Genomic DNA, 18,393 nt, shown 5'->3' on the forward strand with positions numbered 1-18,393 from the left:
ACTGCAAGATCCATGTCTTTTTTTAGAGATATATAGGATGTTTATTGTAGTTTATATATAATATAAATATATTATAAATATATATATTTATTGTATATATATATACAATGTATGTATATATGTATGTTTTATTGTAGTTTATATATAATATAAATATATTATAAATATATATATTTATTGTATATATATATACAATGTATGTATATATGTATATATATATATACAATGTATGTATGTGTATATATATTATATATTTATATATAATAATATAAATATATATAAAAAAATATATTATGTATAATACCAAAATATCCAATGGTGGAGTCCTGGTCAAATACAGTAGTATATCAGATAATGAAACGTTTTGATAGATGAGCTGTTAAAAAAACATGCTTACAAAGAACACTTAATTGTAAGGGAAAATAAAACATATTGTGTGGGAGAAAAAGCAGTTCAAAGAATAGCAGGTAGAATTTTTAAAAATGCATAGTTAATATGTATGCATATATAAATGCATACATATCTAAATGAGAGAGAAAAAATGATGTTATAAGGGAAAAAACCAAAAAAAATGCATGTTGCAAGATCCACGTCTTCAGTCAACTCCTGATTATTTAAAAAGCTTGTTCATCTCATCCTCTAAGGCCTTGCCTTGTCAATTTCACGGCTTACAGTGAAAGGACCCAAAGAAGGCAAAACTCACATCATTATGGATGTGAGAAATCTGACCAAAGATGCATAGGGAAATGTCTGACTCCTGTGGGTGTTGATCATTTCTTTCTTTCATTCACATGAGTCACCTGCAATTACCATATTCAATGCAAGGGTGCATGTCCTAGGTTTACACCAGGTCTTTGAAGTGGGCAATCTTTGTTTATTTCTGTCTTGCCACTGCCAATTCCACCTTCACTATAACTGTTTCTTTGAAAGTTTGGGTTAGTCTTAACTTCCCCCTACATGGAGTTGGAAGATTTTGCTTTTCACCTGCTCATTTTCGAACGAAAGTGAGTTGCCTCCTATTTACAGAGACAACAGGTCAGCCCAGGGGAAGTTTCTGAAGTGTGTAGACAGGCATGATGCTGAGATGGAAATACTGTACCAGAGGCAACACTTAAAGGACCAGGGCAAGCCAAGTGGCCCTGTCCTCATGGTCAAGCCAGTCTTGGATGCCAGGGGAGGATAAATGCACTTAGCATAGCAATGATTCTCAAACATTTCCTCTGAAAGTGGTTCTAAGCAACCGTTACAAAGGTACAGAATCAGCGAGACCCAGATGTTATATCAATACTTGGACTTAACCAAGGAGACTTTATGTGCCTTCTGACTGATGCTGGGCTGGTTACCAAGCAACGAGCGATTGAGAGCAGAATAGCAGAGTTTTATAGGAACTTGGCAAAACTAGAGCAGATTCTGTTGGGATGTCCCATAGATGTCTACTCTCTACTCAATCTTTGTTAGGCTTGAAATGCATGAAAACAGGAAACTGCCTTTAAATGGATGCAACGTATTAGGAAAATGAATGCCCAATTACTAGGAAGGGAAGTCTTTGGTACAATGTTGGTGGATTGTTCAGAATTAAACTTATGCAAACGGATAAGAGTAAATCGAAATACAGTAAAGCATGCACTTCTAAATGTGCTAAAGAGTGTTATTCAGAAATCATTTATCAGGGACTCATTCTTTAAGTTGAACTCAGTAAGCATCCATTACATGATGCTCTCACATTGGATGGCGGGTGAAAAATGAAAGATACTGATCCTCAAATACTAACATGGTATAATGACAAAGTCAATGAATAAAGCAGAACAATTGATCCAGGTTAGGAGAGTTGAATACAGCTCACTTGGGGGTGTTTGGGAGGCTGCTGGTCAAGGAAGGGGGTTTGGAGTCTTCTGGAGAAGACTCCAGATGGAAGGGCTGGGCTGGTTGGTGCTGACTGGACGGAGGAAGCGTGAGTACAGGTAGGAGGGGCAAGGAGGCCAGCTCACCTGTGGAGCGTCAGCAGGAATATCGATGGAGGGTGATGTATGCACTCTTGGAGTAGTTTGTACACTGGGTAAGTGCACTGAGGAAGGCCTCACGTGGGTGTATGTAGAGACGCATGTGGATGGAATTGTGGCTGGTGATGGGGGCTGATTGATTACAAAAACATACTCAGTGTAACATGAGGACAATTTGCTACTGCCACCTGGGTTAACCTCTCCTGGCAACCTTGCAGAGGGGACATTATGGGAAACTTTTAGCAGAATCCCTAAGACAAGGCTTGGACCTATAGATGAGACAGTTTCTATGGTCTCTCTTGGCTCTCAAAATTTCACAGTTTCAAATTTTCTCTAATTAATACCACTTATAGCCAAACATCCAGGATCATTCCTATTGCATCCCTTTTGTTCACTGTACCCTTGTTTGTTGAACTGTTCTCCCCACTAATCTGTAAACTCCCAGAGGCCACAAACCATATGTGCTCTTTCTTCTCTGAATCTCCAACGAGGTATGAGAGTTGCATATTATCCCATTGGTGCTTCACCAGTTCTTGTCCAGTTTGGGGGTTGGTATCAGAGCCTCTAAACGCCTGTGTTATTTGTTTTTGAGCATCCACAGAAGAGATGGTACGTCTCCAGTCTTCCACGACCTAATGAGCAAACTCATACCTGCTGTAGCCCAGAATTACTCAGCCAGAACCCGGCGCCAGCATCTTTATTCCCCCAGTTCGAAGTCTTTGATGCAAATTAAATGGAGGGACCCGGTACAGCTCATTTACTTACCCTGCCATTTTAACTGAATGCTCCTTGACTTAATTTTATCCCAGTGAGTATAAGGCATCGAGAGACTCTCCCATAAACATGGAGTTGCCTCTGACAGCTTCTGGGAAGGAGCCCCAAGGGGGTAGCTTGGTGATTTACTGTACTAACAGCACTGCAGAACAGCTTTGGCACCAGGAGTTTCTAGGGCTTAATTACTGCCTTTAAAATTTAAGCCAGAGTTAGGCACTGAGCAGTACCCAGCAGAGGAGGGAAAAAAAGGCATAATTACATAGCAAAAAAAAGACGTGTAAGATGAAGTTGGTGTTATTCTTTGTCGTAGGTCCTGTGGAGACACCAACCTAAATATTTCATCTTTCTTTCTATGGTTAGTATTATCCATTCTTTGTATGGCCTCTATTATCTATACAGAGAGACCTGACCCCTTTGAATCCAACTGAAGTATTCTCTCCAGAGGTATTACAGGACTTTTACCTACACCTTAAAAAATCAGGATTTTTCTACTCCTTTCAGACAATCTCTGGCCAAGGACATAAAAATTCCAGTAGTCTCCGAAAAATGTTCATATACTTTTAATTCTCTGAACCACCCATAACCCCTTCTCTCCCATTTAACTGTTGAAAATATACTATATTTTAAGTACAGTTCAGAGTTCCAAAGACAAAACACAGGAAAAAACCCCACAAATAACGCTGGCCTGCTAGCTATTTTAAGAAATAACAATTTGAGAAATACAGACTTTTCTCTAAGGGGAAAGCCTTTCTTCGAAGTGGGAAATCCCTTTTCATTAAGAAGGAGTTGGTTAATACCCCCCAAAGTTCTTCATCTAATGGGGAAAGGACGCCTCTCATGTTCGCTTCTGCGCTCTGTTGATTGTGCTTTAAGAATTTAGCAGCTGTGTTGGGCTTCCCTGGTGGCGCAGTGGTAGAGAATCTGCCTGCCAATGCAGGGGACATGGGTTCGAGCCCTGGTATGGGAAGATCCCACGTGCCGCGGAGCAACTCAGCCCGTGAGCCACAACTACTGAGCCTGCGTGTCTGGAGCCTGTGCTCCGACAAGAGAGCCCGCAATAGTGAGAGGCCCGCGCACCGCGATGAAGAGTGGCCCCCGCTCGCCGCCAACTAGAGAAAGCCCTCGCACAGAAACGAAGACCCAACACAGCCAAAATTAAAATAAAATAAAATAAAATAATTTAGCAGCTGTGAACCTGAGGGCAATATTCCAAAAACCAGGCACTGATTGCCCCGCGTCCTTGGGAGAGGTGGAAAACCTAAGTGAATGGGAGCTGAATTTTAAAGATGTCTAGAAATTCTGAAATGTATTTTGGGCAACCAGACTAAACAGATCGGGTCATCTTTGGCATTTGGGAGCTAAGAGCTCTGCGGAGAGAAAACTTCAGAAGAGGAAGGGGTGCTTCAACCCCTTTTACCTGCTGCACCCCATCTGCTGGGACTCCTAGCTCCTGAGCCATCTTTCGGTACTATTAGAGCTACTTATAATTCCCCAGTTTGGTGTTGTTGCCACTGTCTTCTCTCTGCCTGGCTATCGGATAAGAGCTCAAACATCACCTCCCCCAGGTAAGATTTCACTGACTTGCCCAGCTGGCCCCAGACACTCCTCTCTGTTTCTTTGGTTCCTCATTTATCTCCCTTGTCACACTGAAATCTCCATTCAGCTTCCTTCCCAAGGAGACTGAATTCTAGAGATCTTGAAAGATGTCTTGATTTCTGTAGCCGCACAGCTTAGCGCACGCAGGTGCTCAGCAAATATTTACTGACAAACAAAACTCCTAGTCACAGGAGCTCTTTTACTATTGACCTAATTTCAAGGGCCACCATTCTGCAAGTGTAATATCAACTTTCCAGTGTTCCAGAGATATGCCTGTCGGAAAACAGCAAGTCGTTTTAAAGTCTGTGTCTAGTGCGTGGATGGATGGTGACCTGAAATAGTCTCTCTTCCCAGAAGATAAAGAGAAATTGGGTGTGATTAGGAAAGATGCATCCCCACCCCTAATTATGTTAGTATGACATGAAACAGATAATAGGGAAATAATAATGTGGTTGGAAAAGTCTTGGCTAAGGAAGGACCAGCAGTGAGTGGGGCTTTGAAAGAGGAGGAGAAATGCATTTAACAGAACTGATGGTGCTATGTTACCAGCCTCTTCATCGGGTTGAATGTGTGAGTCATGTGGCCCTTGGTGGGCTGGGGTCCTTTATCCCACCGAGTTCTCTGATCCTTCTAGCACACAGTGTCAGTTACATGCTCCAGGATTTACATCAGACTTGCCAGGAGCCAGAAATTGTTCTGTGAGATAGAAAACTGAATTCCTGGGCATAAATAGCGGCGGATGATATCTGCTTTCTATTGTGTGTGGCTGGGAGGGCTCGAGAAAATCGTTTTTCTAAAGCCTTGGTATCATTTTTGTTGTTAATTCACTTGTGATAGAAAGACTTAGGGAAATAATTACGATCACTTACGTATATGTTTCTAGCCAATCAGAAAGCACTGCAGTGAGGGACTAGGACACAGGTGCAGCCCAATTGGGACCCTGTCTTGGTACCATCACTACTGGTTGACCTTGGGAATGACACGTCACCTCTCTGGACTTTAGTTCTGTCACCTGTAGAATGGAGAGTTTAATCTAGATGATCTCTTCCTAGCTCTAAAATCCTGCAAGATGAAATCTCTCTCTCTTTTTTTTTTTTTTTTTTTTTGAGTACCACACTGGAGATTAATTGTATAAGTTTCACACACCAGTATAGCAACATCCATAAGTGAAAGTCTTTTCATAGAATTACAGCAAATATCTTAATAAGGGCCATACATATAATACATTTAAAGTATTAAAGGGTGCAATTGAACTCAACAGCAAAATGTAAAAGCTATATCCTGTTAACATGCTTAATCTGAATTAACTTGAATCTTTCTACGATTTACCATTCAAGAAATTATGATGGAATAAATTCCTTGTCCAAAGCAGTTTGTTCATTTATAAAACTATAAGTTAATTAGGATAACTACCTGCTCAATCAGATAGCAGAGGGTCCTTCTTCATAATGTTTATGCTGCCCCAGATATTCATAACGTGGCCTTAAAAAAAAAAAACACTTGGTAAGGGCAAAGCTGAAAATTACCATTTTCTCTACTAAATAAATGCAATGTATGCAGAGCTTCTGGAAATAATTCAAAGGTTCAAATTCTTAATGTGAAACCAAATAGAGAAAGATTCAGAAGCAGTAAATGTTTTCCACTTTAAGAAAATGATACCTAGGGATGACAGGGGATAATTCAAGTTCATAATTAATAAGTCACTGAAAAGACATTGCATTCATTCATGTATCATTAGGTTAGAAAAGATAAGAGGACATGCTCAAGTCACTGAACTGGCCAAGAATCAACATTTTACCGGTTTATTGTGTCCCAGACTATTACCATTTGAGTTGATACGTTAACAAACAATTTAAGTGTTCAATTATGCTAAACGTAAAGCACCTGTGAGCAGTGGCAACGAAAACATTTTAAAGCTAAAAATAAACACGTTTAGACGCTACTTCATTTGTCGTCAAAAACGGTGATTACTAATGCCAAGCGATTAACTTTAAAATACAGTGCCAGATTCTCTCAAGGAAATGTAAAAATACTGCTATCATTGTTATTTTTCAGTTTTATAGGAGTTATACAGAAGTTAGAAATTTATGACTGCCAATACTATCTTTGGACAGTTATAGTAGAGTGTATAGTTACAGATGGCTTTGTCTAGATGACTGCAAAAGTGCTCATGGAATAAACACTATACTCTGATTGCCATAAATCAACAAAATGCCAACTGTGTCCTGTGGACGTGGTAGAGGAAATGGCAATTTTGAAGAAGGAGCGCTTCTAAAGGCTTTCTCTTGGAGGCAGCCAAGGGTTTTTTTCACATTACTAAAAGACTAAGTAATGTGGTTATGATTACTTTAATTCCTACAACCAAACTTCCACTTAGGTATAGTTCCGTGTTCCCACACTACTTTCCTTCTGTCCACCAAGCTGGCTTCGGTACTCCATGGTCCACTGTATCTTTTGGTCTTCCCCCTTTATAGCAGCAGCCTGGTGGTGCTATCCGTTGAGCAGGGAGACCACTAATTCATAGGTGGCCATCATAATGGCCGTGTTTGGAAACTATCTCACCAGATGAGCTGTCAGACCACAGTAAAGAGACCCATAGCCTTCTTCTTGAACAAGCAAAGACAGCGTCTGAAGAAAGGATCTAATTTTGTTCCCTCTTCACGCAGTCTTGTTCTTACAGCTTCATGTGGATATGCTATAGCTGTGGCACACATTGTTGAGGTGGCAGCAGCTAGCATCATTCCCACAAAATCGGATGCTTCTTTTACAGACTCTTCATTCTCCATCATAGAAGAAATCTTATATTCCAGTAGTTTTTACTTAATACTTTCATAAATAACAAAATGGATAACAGTCTCTGATATGCCAGCGTATGAAGCCGACATGCCCCCATAAAATCCTCTAAGTCCATCTGTCTGATACACTTTACGGACACACTCAAAAGCGCCCATTTGCTTTTCCCCACGGCTCCTTGCGTCCAGCTGTCACCGAGTCTCTACCAGCCAAATGGGGTTGGTCGCTGTGATTGCGGTAAAACGAGGTTTAAGTTAGTCCATATCTCTACAGGAAGTGACCTGCGGATGGAAAGCATGAGATGACACAATGTCACTCTTTTCTCGGGAGAAATGTACAGTAAATGCCTGCCAGTGCAGCTGAAATCGTGTACCTGGGTAGAATCAGGATCGAATAAACCATTCAACTTTTCCGTGCAGTTTGAATAAGCAGCAAAGTATATTGCTCTGGAAGGGGCCACCCCCAGTAAATTGCGGCCGAATCCTGTAAACAGAGAACGAGGCCCTTCTTTTTCCGAGATCACCTTTAGACAATGGAGAGGTCCGGGAGACACCGCTCGATTGACACTGGCTCCAGCCATGGTGTTCAGCTGAACTTCAGAGATGTAAAGTGTCACAGAAGATGACTGCAGCCGTGTTTTTACAACTTCCAGTGGACATGTCAGAATAGCTCCCACTGGGCCACCTCATCCTCCGGCGGCAAACAGACGCACCCGCCTGGCCCTCTGGCTCATTCTCCCTCCCGCGTGTCCTCCGGGCGCTGAGGCGGGACCGCAGCTTCCGCCCCGGCCCAGGACTGGAGCCGCTCGGCGCCCCTGTGACGGCGACGGGAACTGACGGAGACGCGGCTGCAGAAGGCGACCTGAGCCGCCCTCCCCGCGGCGCTGCAGCCACGCCGCCTCCCACTCTGGCTCGGTTTTCATCAGGGAGGGCAACGCCAAAGTCTCTTCTTAACAGTGTTTTCAGCACTTTTATAGAGTATTTGTGTTTTACCCTCTAAGAATCATCTATTATATATTGCAAACGTGTAGGTGGTTAATAAATAGTTAAGTTACCGACTTTTTACTCTAAGTTTTAGGAAGTGAGGTTTCTACCCTAGATACACTTGCATGTAATCTGTTTGCTAATGAAATAAAGGAAGGAGGTGGGCATTGAATGAAGTATATCACATGTTCATTCTTTGTTACTTTAAGAAGAATTGGGAGATTGGGATTGACATATATACACTACTGATACTATGTATAAACTAGATAACTACGTATAGCACAGAGAACTCTACTCAGTGTTCTGTGGTGACCTAAATGGGAAGGAAATCCAAAAAAGAGGGGATATACGTATAGCTGATTTCACTTTGCTGTACAGTAGAAACTAACACAACATTGTAAAGCAACTATACTCCAATAAAAATGAAAAAAAATAAAGACATGAATAGTTCAGCTCACCGAATAAATCTTTACCCCGAGAAAAATCTCTAGTAGGGAATTTTCAGGAAGTGCAGACTCTAGGGCACTGGAACCACTCCCTCTAATTATTTTCAAAACAACTGTAAACAAAATACTCTTGATTTGGAAATGATTCCCATTTCCTGGGGCTTTGTGTTCATGACAATCAGTTAAAAAGTGAACGACATAAAGTACACTGCGTTTTTGCTCCATCGTTTATGCATTTGAACATATATGTGACCAATGATTGGAAATCATTGAATGAGTGGGTAAAAAAGCATAGATTACTTGTCAATATCAAAACGAAGGAGCAATGAGGAGCAGGGGCTTTTTGTAGGTGAGCAAATGGATTTAAAAAAAAAGGCTTCTATTTTATTATAAAAGGAATGGATGGGGTGGGGGGAGGGTTAGAATTTCTGACCATCTAATCAGATCTTCAGCCCTAAAACATAAACCCCCGGTTAGACCTGAGCTGGTGTCTCTGAGTCCATGTGCAGAAATGAAAAGCTCTCTGCCCCACATCCTGGGCTGCACTGGAGGAATTTTAGTTTCGTGGAAAAAGTGAATGATTGGAAATAGGCTTCTACAAACTTTTATTGTTCTGTGGGTAAACAGAGATAATCGGTCTTCAAAGGTCTTTTTGCCAGCCGGGAACTCAATTATAGTGTAGCTATAACTCCAGAAGTCTCTGCCCTGCACCTACATATTATTCTCTGCACAGATCTTTAACAGCTATTCATTAGTTCAAGAGACCTTTGCTGTTACATGAATCACTTTTTGGTGGTTACCGAGAAAGTTATTCATTCTACACAGCTGCTACTTTATTGCAACCCTTCCATGCTTCATTTAAATTACACTCTGACCTTTTGAAAATGGGACAGAGATTTCAAAAGTTTATTGGATATTCTCTGAAAAGCCGTTACCCTGTTTTGCTTCTTGATTTATAAGGTGTTCTTATTCTAAAATGCAGAAACTCACACTTTAAATGTAGATACTCACACTTTAAAAGGAGATTAGCTGTAAATAAACACCACACACACAATACCTTCAAGGGAAAGGGCGGTAAAACCATCTGTGATGGCTTCGTGTGGGCAAGGAAAGCCGACAGAAGGGACCTGGGGTGGAGGGTTTATTCCATAGGAGGTAGAAGAGGGGCAGCAAGTCAGAGTGAGACCCTTTCTACACAGACTGTTCTTGGCTATCATTTTAAACAGAGGAGTAATGATCCTTGGATTCTAGAGAGGTCTTGGGGTGTAACGAAAAGAATATTATCATCAAACGACAATGTCTAGAGTACAGATATGATGCCCAGAGAAAAGGTGAGATCAGTGTTGACTGGAGTTCTGGGGGGGCAGCGGGGGGAGCCTTTCAATGGGCAGTAGGCAAATACAGAGGGAGGGCATAAGCAAGTCATTAACATATGGGAAGAAATGTTTTAATGCTATTTATACCAAAAAGATATGAAAGAAATTAATCTTTGGAGAATGTTTAATGGACACATTTACATTTGATCTGCAGGTCAGGTGGTCATGTGGCTTGATGGTTTCTGAGTTAAGACCAGGCATTCTGCTGGGTCTTATTCTTCCTTTTGCTTCCTATCTGCATGTTGAGGAGTCATCAGCTGATTCATGCCTGGGAAAGTGGTTTTATGCATTTACACATTTTAAATATGTACACACTGCTGTTTTTAAATGGATAACCAACAAGAACCTACTGTATAGCACAGGGAACTTTGCTCAATGTTATGTGGCAGCCTGGATGGGAGGGGAGTTTGGGACAAAATGGATACATGTTTATGTATGGCTAAGTCGCTTTGCTGTGCACCTGAAACTATCACAACATTGTTAATCGGCTATACCCCAGTATAAAATAAAAAGTTTTTAAAAAGTAGTAGAATATTTAACATACTTTGTAAAGATAAGGAGTGACTGTAAATATCTTTTCTACCACCCAGAGGTTTGCTGCTTATTTTGTGGCAAAGTTAAAACAGTTGGGAACGGAAAGATGAATTGCACATTTTTTTTCTTTTGCAAAAAGACAAGAGCTTCGAGCTGTGAGCATTTCCTGTGATAAAAAGTGGCTGTCAGAGTGTGCTACCTAGCAATAATAGATGCACTTAATCCATCCTTCTGTGGCCAATGCAACTTAACATTGGAAAAAAAATAAGGACTTTTGTCTAATGATTAGTGACGTTGAGCATCCTTTCATGTGTTTGTTGCCCATCTGTATGTTTTCTTTGGAGAAATGTCTATTTAGGTCTTCCGCCCATTTTTGGATTGGGTTGTTTGTTTTTTTGATATTGAGCCGCATGAGCTGCTTGTATATTTTGTAGATTATCCTTTGTCAGTTGCTTCATTTGCAAATATTTTCTCCCATTCTGAGGGTTGTCTTTTCGTTGGTGGGAACGTAAATTGGTACAACCACTATGGAGAACAGTATGGAGGTTCCTTAAAAAACTAAAAATAGAACTACCATACGACCCAGCAATCCCACTACTGGGCATATACCCTGAGAAAACCATAATTCACAAAGAGTCATGTACCACAATGTTCACTGCAGCGCTATTTACAATAGCCAGGACATGGAAGCAACCTAAGTGTCCATCGACAGATGAATGGACAAAGAAGATGTGGCACATATATACAATGGAATATTACTCAGCCATAAGAAGAAATTAAATTGAGTTATTTGCAGTGAGATGGATGGACCTAGAGTCTGTCCTACAGAGTGAAGTAAGTCAGAAAGAGAAAGATAAATACCGTATGCTAACACATATATATGGAATCTAAAAAAACAAACAAAAAAAATGGTTCTGATGAACCTAGAGGCAGGACACGAATAAAGATGCAGACGTAGAGAATGGACTTGAGGACACGGGGAGGGGGAAGAGTAAGCTGGGATGAAGCGAGAGAGTAACATTGACGTATATACACTACCAAATGTAAAATAGATAGCTAGTGGGAAGCAGCTGCATTGCACAGGGAGATCAGCTCGGTGCTTTGTGACCAACTAGAGGGGTGGGATAGGGGGTTGGGAGGGAGACACAAGAGGGAGGGGATATGGGGATATATGTATAGCTGATTCACTTTGTTATACGGCAGAAACTAACACAACATTGTAAAGCAATTATACTCCAATAAAGATGTTTTAAAAAAAAGAGCTTTTGGAAAGAAGCTAGTGCTATGGAGAAAGCATTTTGAAAATGGGTCTTGGGAAATGTTACTATCATTATTGTGACTTTTCTGAGGAAAATGGTTTACATGAATCACTTACAGAGACGTTCACATTTTTATACTTAAAAAACTTGGAAACAATGTTTAAACAGAAGAGTTTCAGAGCATTTTGAACCGATTTGTTGAAAATAAAAAAATGTAGCACCTTCCGGCTAGTAAATGAAAACATTTTCAAAGAGAGAAATGTATTAGCTGAATTTCAACAAATTTTTGTGTGCTTGAAGGAAGGGACTGAAAACAGAAGATTCGGGGCACAGGAAATGACTTCCTCCACCTGGGTTACAACAGCCATTAAGACTGCATTGGGGAACAGGCTAAATTTAGTAAATTGTAAATTTTGTAAATTGAATTACAATAAACTGTAGGTTGTTCAATCACAAATGTTAAATCAAAATTTTCAAAAATAATGACGTTCAATTACATTATGGTCCCTAGAATACTAATAATAATTGCTTATAAAGAACACACTTTTGTACCTTCAACAAATAATCCATTATTAAATTTTAGTTCATCCTTTTCAAATTTGTATCTGTATCTATTTTGTAATATACATGGGATATTTACATGTCAATACATGTATTTACATGGGACAATATACATGTAATATGTGTATGATATATATGAGGATAGTACTACATGTATACACATATATTTTATAAGTAACTTGTATATGTGCATATCTTTATAATTTACAAGGAAAATATATACATATGTTGAGAGTATGTGCTCAAAACCATTTTTTTGTTCAAAGTTTAGAGACCATGGATATAGAGGAAAGAAAATTTATGGCGGATTCAGAAGACCCAAGTCCTAGTCCAAGTTCTGCCATTAAGATGTGGTACCTCATACAAGTCAGAGCTGATGGGTGAAGAGCAGAGCTGTCCTGCAGATTTTGAGAGGATTGGGGGAAATACGATTATGTGTATTCATTGCCTGGCATAGAGCAGACTAGAGCCTCTGTAACTCTTGGGGGCCAATGGAGGGGACACTGAGACCACTTGGCCCATCACTTAATTATCCAGGTGAGGACATGGCAGGAAGAGGGAAGGTTGGATTTGCTCCATCTCTTAGGGCAAGTGCTGGCAGGGCCACCACTGAACTCCACCTGTGAGCTCTTCTGAGATTTCATGTTAGTCCTGGTGACAACGTCTGATGGTGAGTTTCTTATAACAACATTTCCTCCAAGGGTCGGCTTTTATGGTATCACAGAGGAGGGCTATGAAATCTATATGTAAACTTACCATATATACGGGTTAGCTTTTCATATTAAAAGACCACCAGGATGACATTTCTTGATTTTAATTTCTTCTTCCCACTATCTTTAATTCCCCAGGATGGAAGCATTCTGGGGAGACCAGAAGAACAAACGGTGGGACCCCAAAAGTTCTGGCAGGCTCCAGACAGTATCAGAAACAAGGAAGACAGTGAGGCATGTGCTTATTGATTAGAAAGGGCCAGGGCTAAAGATAAGACTAGTCTGAATCAGTGACTCTGAACTTTTGGGGTGTCTTATGTTCCTCTGAGAATCTGATGAAATATATGGGTCATGTCCCTAGAAAACACACATATGAACGTTCATATGATATTTTACATGAGACTCCAGGAAATCACGCAACTTCTGGAGTCTACCCATTGACCTCACTTTCTGTAAGTTCCAGCTCCGAAACTCTGTCCATTTATAAATATTGAGAAGAGGAAATTCCTTTCCTAAGGTTTGACTGTTCACACCCTCATCCCAACATCACCCATTTGTACATGTTCCCCCTTTAATTAGGTTTGGTGGCCTTGGTGATAAAATCAAATGCGTTTCAAAGGTGTTCTTAATTTCCACCTGGATCAATTCATCCCACCAACACCTGGGCAAGGGTTTCTGAAAGCATATGGCCCTCACATCAGCATTTCTACTTTATTTCTCCTTTATGCAATCTTTTTTAAAAATGTTTTTTATTGAAGTGTAGTTGATTTACAATGCTGTGTTTCCTTTCTGCAATCTTCATCATGACTCTTCCAAAATGTTTCCTTCTTGAAATCTGGCAACGTGACTTCTTTGTCAAATTTGGTGTCATTGAGGCAGGCAACATCACTTCAGAGTACACCTGTTCAGAAAGATGTCCACTGGTGTCGAAATTTTTTTATAACTAATGGAAGAGATTTAACATTTATGCACTGCTTACCCTGTACCAGACCCTGTGCTAGGGGTGTCTGTTGAATCTCATCATTATTTCTTGTAATGTGACTATTAGGTTTGTTGTTACTGCTTTTATATTAGAGATGCAGAAATTAAAGAGAATTTGAGTAATTAAGGAGCAAATTAGATGCTCAGACTCCTAGATTACAATTCTAGAATTACCCCTCTCCGTGTAATTCTGATGGGACTTCAAACCCATCACTGAACCTTCTCTTTGCGTTTCTGCATCTGTAAATTTTCTCTCTCTGCCACTGACTTTGTATATTTACACAGATGAGTGATTAAAGAGAGGAGGTTTTGACTTTGGCAATACCATCTGTTATTCTGACACAGATCTGAGTTTTACTTATTAGTCAGCAAAATTTTTCTCCAGTCCCTCAGCCTCCAACTGAAGTTTTAGGCGTGATGCCCTTCACAGAAGGGAGCATTTGTAGCCCTGAGGAAGTCTAATTGGAACCAGCTCCCAAAGTCATGGAAAAGCCATTCCTGCCCCAAATCCGAAGAAGGAAGTCAACGTGAAAAACCCATTTAGAGAAGGGTCTGCCAGTTTATTTGGAAACTTCAGAGGGCTGTGTGGTCTGTCTGGAGTATGGTCAGCTAACAGCACAAAACCCTTAAAGTTGCTCTGTCGTCGGCCAACAAAGCTGAGGGAAAACAGTAAACATGTCGTAACTTCAAACTTATGCTGGCAAGTTTTAGTCATTTCATTGTTAGTTAAAGAACGATTATGTGTGTTTATATGCATTTGTTTCTCTGCTTATGAACTTTGGAAGTAGAGACTATAAGTTAATGAAAATTCTCAAGTCTCTATATGATGAGTATAACGCGTCGATAGAGATGGTGTTGACAATGATGACACATATGCTCTTAAAGAGAATTTTTGGATAGCACTAGTGTATTACAAACCCATGGTAGCCGTATATAAAGACAATGATAGAACCCCCTGCCACAGGGTCTTTGCACATGCTAGTTTCTCTTTCTGGAACATCTACCCTCGGCTTTCTTTCCATGGTTAGTCCTGATGCAGCCTTCCAATCTTAGCTCAAAGGCCACGTTCCAGCCCACTGAGACGAGATCAGATTCCTCTGTGATAAGTTCTCTTTGTTCATTGTTATTTTCTTTTAAAATGCTTAATTAGTAGTTATATCTTGGTTGATTTAACAGTTTGATTATTTGCCTTAGGCTGTAAGTTGTATAAGAGGACAGTTGTGACTAGTACATACAGTTACTTAATAAATGTTTGTTAAAGGAATGAATGAATGAAGAAAGAATACATGTGACTTGACCAAGCACAAGTTTTCCTAAGGAAGTGAAACAACAGAGATTAAAGAGAAGACACGACTTAGATGATTCAGTGAACAGATAATCAAGGGCGCCAAGATATTGGAAACAGCTTCCCTCCTGCATATCCATTATTAATCATTATGGCTTCCACAGCTATGTTTGTGGCTTTTGTTGATCAAGATCCAGATTGGCCCCCCTTCTTCCCCAGGCCTGCTTCATTTGTTCTTCCCTTGTGTCTTTGGGCCCCTCATTCTCTATGAATAAAGTACCTTGCATCTTCAATCTCTTCCCATCCACCTAATGGAGAATATGATGGTCTGTAGGAGAGCATAGCCTTGAGGAAAGAAGACCTGGGTTTGGATGTTGGGCTCTATTACTTGGGCACATAGTTCTCTATTTGCTTTTCTCCATCTGTAAGATGGACCTTTATTAGATAGCTATTGGTGCAATAATGCTACGTAACATACAACCCCAAACAAATATTGTTCTTTCTCAAGGGTCTGTGGATTGGCTATGGTTTGGTGAATCTCAGCTGGGCTTGGCTCTGGGCTGAATGTTGAGTTCATATCTTTTCCACGTGTCTCACTGGGGCCATAGATGGGGGGATAGGAGGTATTCAGGCCATGCCTTCCTCTGGATGGACAACAGGACTGTAAGAAAGTGGTAGGGATACCCACGGCTCCCGATGGCCTCTACTTGGAAATGGCACAGTTACTTAAGCCCACATTCCATCAGTCAAAGCAAGTCTCAGAGCCAAGGCCAATATCAAACAGGAGAGCAGTTCACACCTTCCACCATGGGAGCTGCTGCAGAGTCACATGGAAAATATAATTTTATAATAGGGAGGAAGTGAAGAATTGAAAACAATGTAACCTACCACGGCAATCTACACCTATGTGGGAGGGTCAAATAGGGATCCTTTGAATGGGTTAAAACATCTGTTTTTATTGCTATTGTGAAAAATAACTACATTTGTCTTTCCTCTAATGAAACGTTGTTCCTTGAAGTATGTCAAAGTGGGTGCCCCGGCTGTGCTGTTGGTACTTGACCTCACGTTTGGTCTTGAACCCCTACTTGACTGTTCTTCATGGCCCATTGAATCGAGCACCTCTTCCTTGGCCAAGCATTCACAACTCTTCACAACATAAAGTCAACCTAAAGTTTCAAACCTTATCTCACTCCAATATGTACACGTTAAGCCTGACAGACTGGACTACTCAATGTTCCTGAAAACTCTGTGTCACCCTGGAGTCGTGTACACAGATCTTTCTTCCCAGAAGACCCTCTGTGGTACCCTGTCCTATTTGTCTGAAATGCTTACCATCCCTCTCCACCAGGCCCATCCCTAATGGCCTTCCTGACATTTCTCTCATCCACTGACATCAGTGTCGGCCACGTGACTTGTTCTGGCTATTGAACCGTGAGGTTGATAGAGCAGAGGCTCTCAGAGCCATCACAGGGTTCCCCTGATGGTGTTTGCTCTTTGCCATGAGAGCAGCATGTTTCAGACAGTAGCTACTCTTCCAACCGAGTCCTGGAGTCAAGAAGACGTACAGAAGAGTGAGTCAAAGCCAACCCACACCTGACATGTCACCTGAGTGAGAAATAAACCCTTGTGATGACAGTCCACGGAGAGGTGGGGGCTGGTTGTTACTGCAGCGTGACTTAACATCAGACTACTGACGAACGCTCCCACCAATGTGGCAGGACAGAAAGAACAGGGGCTTTAAAATCAGACAGACCTGCATTCAAATCTTGTTGGCATCCATCACTTCCGTAGGAAAGAAAATTGTGACTCTCAGCTTCCACATTTGTAAGATGAGGACTAGCATATCAACCCTCAAGAATGTTGTGGGTGGGCTTCCCTGGTGGCACAGTGGTTGAGAGTCCGCCTGCCGATGCAGGGGACACGGGTTCGTGCCCCGGTCCGGGAAGATCCCACATGCCGCGGAGCGGCTGGGCCTGTGAGCCATGGCTGCTGAGCCTGCGCATCCGGAGCCTGTGCTCCGCGACGGGAGGGGCCACAGCAGTGAGAGGCCCGCGTACCGCAAAAAAAAAAAAAAAAAAAAAAAGAATGTTGTGGGCTTACTGATGGTTTAGGTACAGTATCTGTGGTGGAGAAGCCCCTCTTGTAGAGAAGGTCTTCAGTTACAGTAGTTCTAATTGTTTTTATTGTTAATGTTACACTTCTTGTTGGAATGCCACTTACTTTCTCAAGGATTGGATATTTGTCGTATCACAGAGGTTTGTTTCTCTGGATGTCTCGAACAAAATCAATCAACACCCCACCCCCACCCCACCACCAAGAAGACTTCCCAGAGAAGTACTTCTCAAAGAACCTTCTAGACTTCCCATTAGGGAGCATCAGCAGTCACTGCACTTTGCTGTCCCCTAGAGGTGTTGGCTGGGAAGACCACCATAGAGATCACAGAAGCAATGGATTCCTAAAGAAGCAGCTGTCACACCATGAAAAATGGAAGCTATTATAAATATAACTGTAATGAAAGCTACCATTTATTGAGTGTCATGCATCAGGTGCTACGCATAACTTTATGAATCAGGGTCTACTGCATACTAATTTTACAGTTCGGAAGAGGAAGGTACAGAATAGTTAAATCTCTCGCCCTGGAAGATGCAGCTATTATGAGATAGAGACTTCCGTCAAACCTGGGGCAGACTGATTCTATAAAACCCCCGTCTTCACCACTACACTGTATTGATCTTACAAGCTTATGCTCCTATGCTTGCTACATCTGCTCAAAAGACACTACTGCCAACCACAAATAAAAAACAAAAGTTCTTTGCCCCTACTTTATTCTTTCTCTTGGTGAACAAATAACTCTTCTAAAGGCCAGTGGGGATTTTATGTTACAGAGACAGGGAAAAACCATATTGCTTCATTCTAAAAGAAAAAAATAACAATAAAACCAGAGTCTGCCCTGGCTTAGGTTAAAGACCAGGTTTACTAGACACCATCTTCTCTCACTGCCGAGGTGGCAGCTCCAGTAATTATTTTGAAAGGCGAGTAGTCACACCCCTGTATGACTCAGAATGAACCTGGGATCAGGGTGCCCCTTGGCCATT

General features: G+C 41.1%; 1 pseudogene; it reads right to left on the bottom strand.

Moving 5' to 3' along the window:
* Window positions 1–6,860: 6,860 nt before the first annotated feature.
* On the bottom strand, window positions 6,861–7,896 carry LOC115842340 (solute carrier family 25 member 36-like; annotated as a pseudogene).
* Between the last annotated feature and the right edge of the window lie 10,497 nt (window positions 7,897–18,393).

Source organism: Globicephala melas, chromosome 2 (genome assembly GCF_963455315.2).
Source record: "Globicephala melas chromosome 2, mGloMel1.2, whole genome shotgun sequence".
Taxonomy (NCBI): domain Eukaryota; kingdom Metazoa; phylum Chordata; class Mammalia; order Artiodactyla; family Delphinidae; genus Globicephala; species Globicephala melas.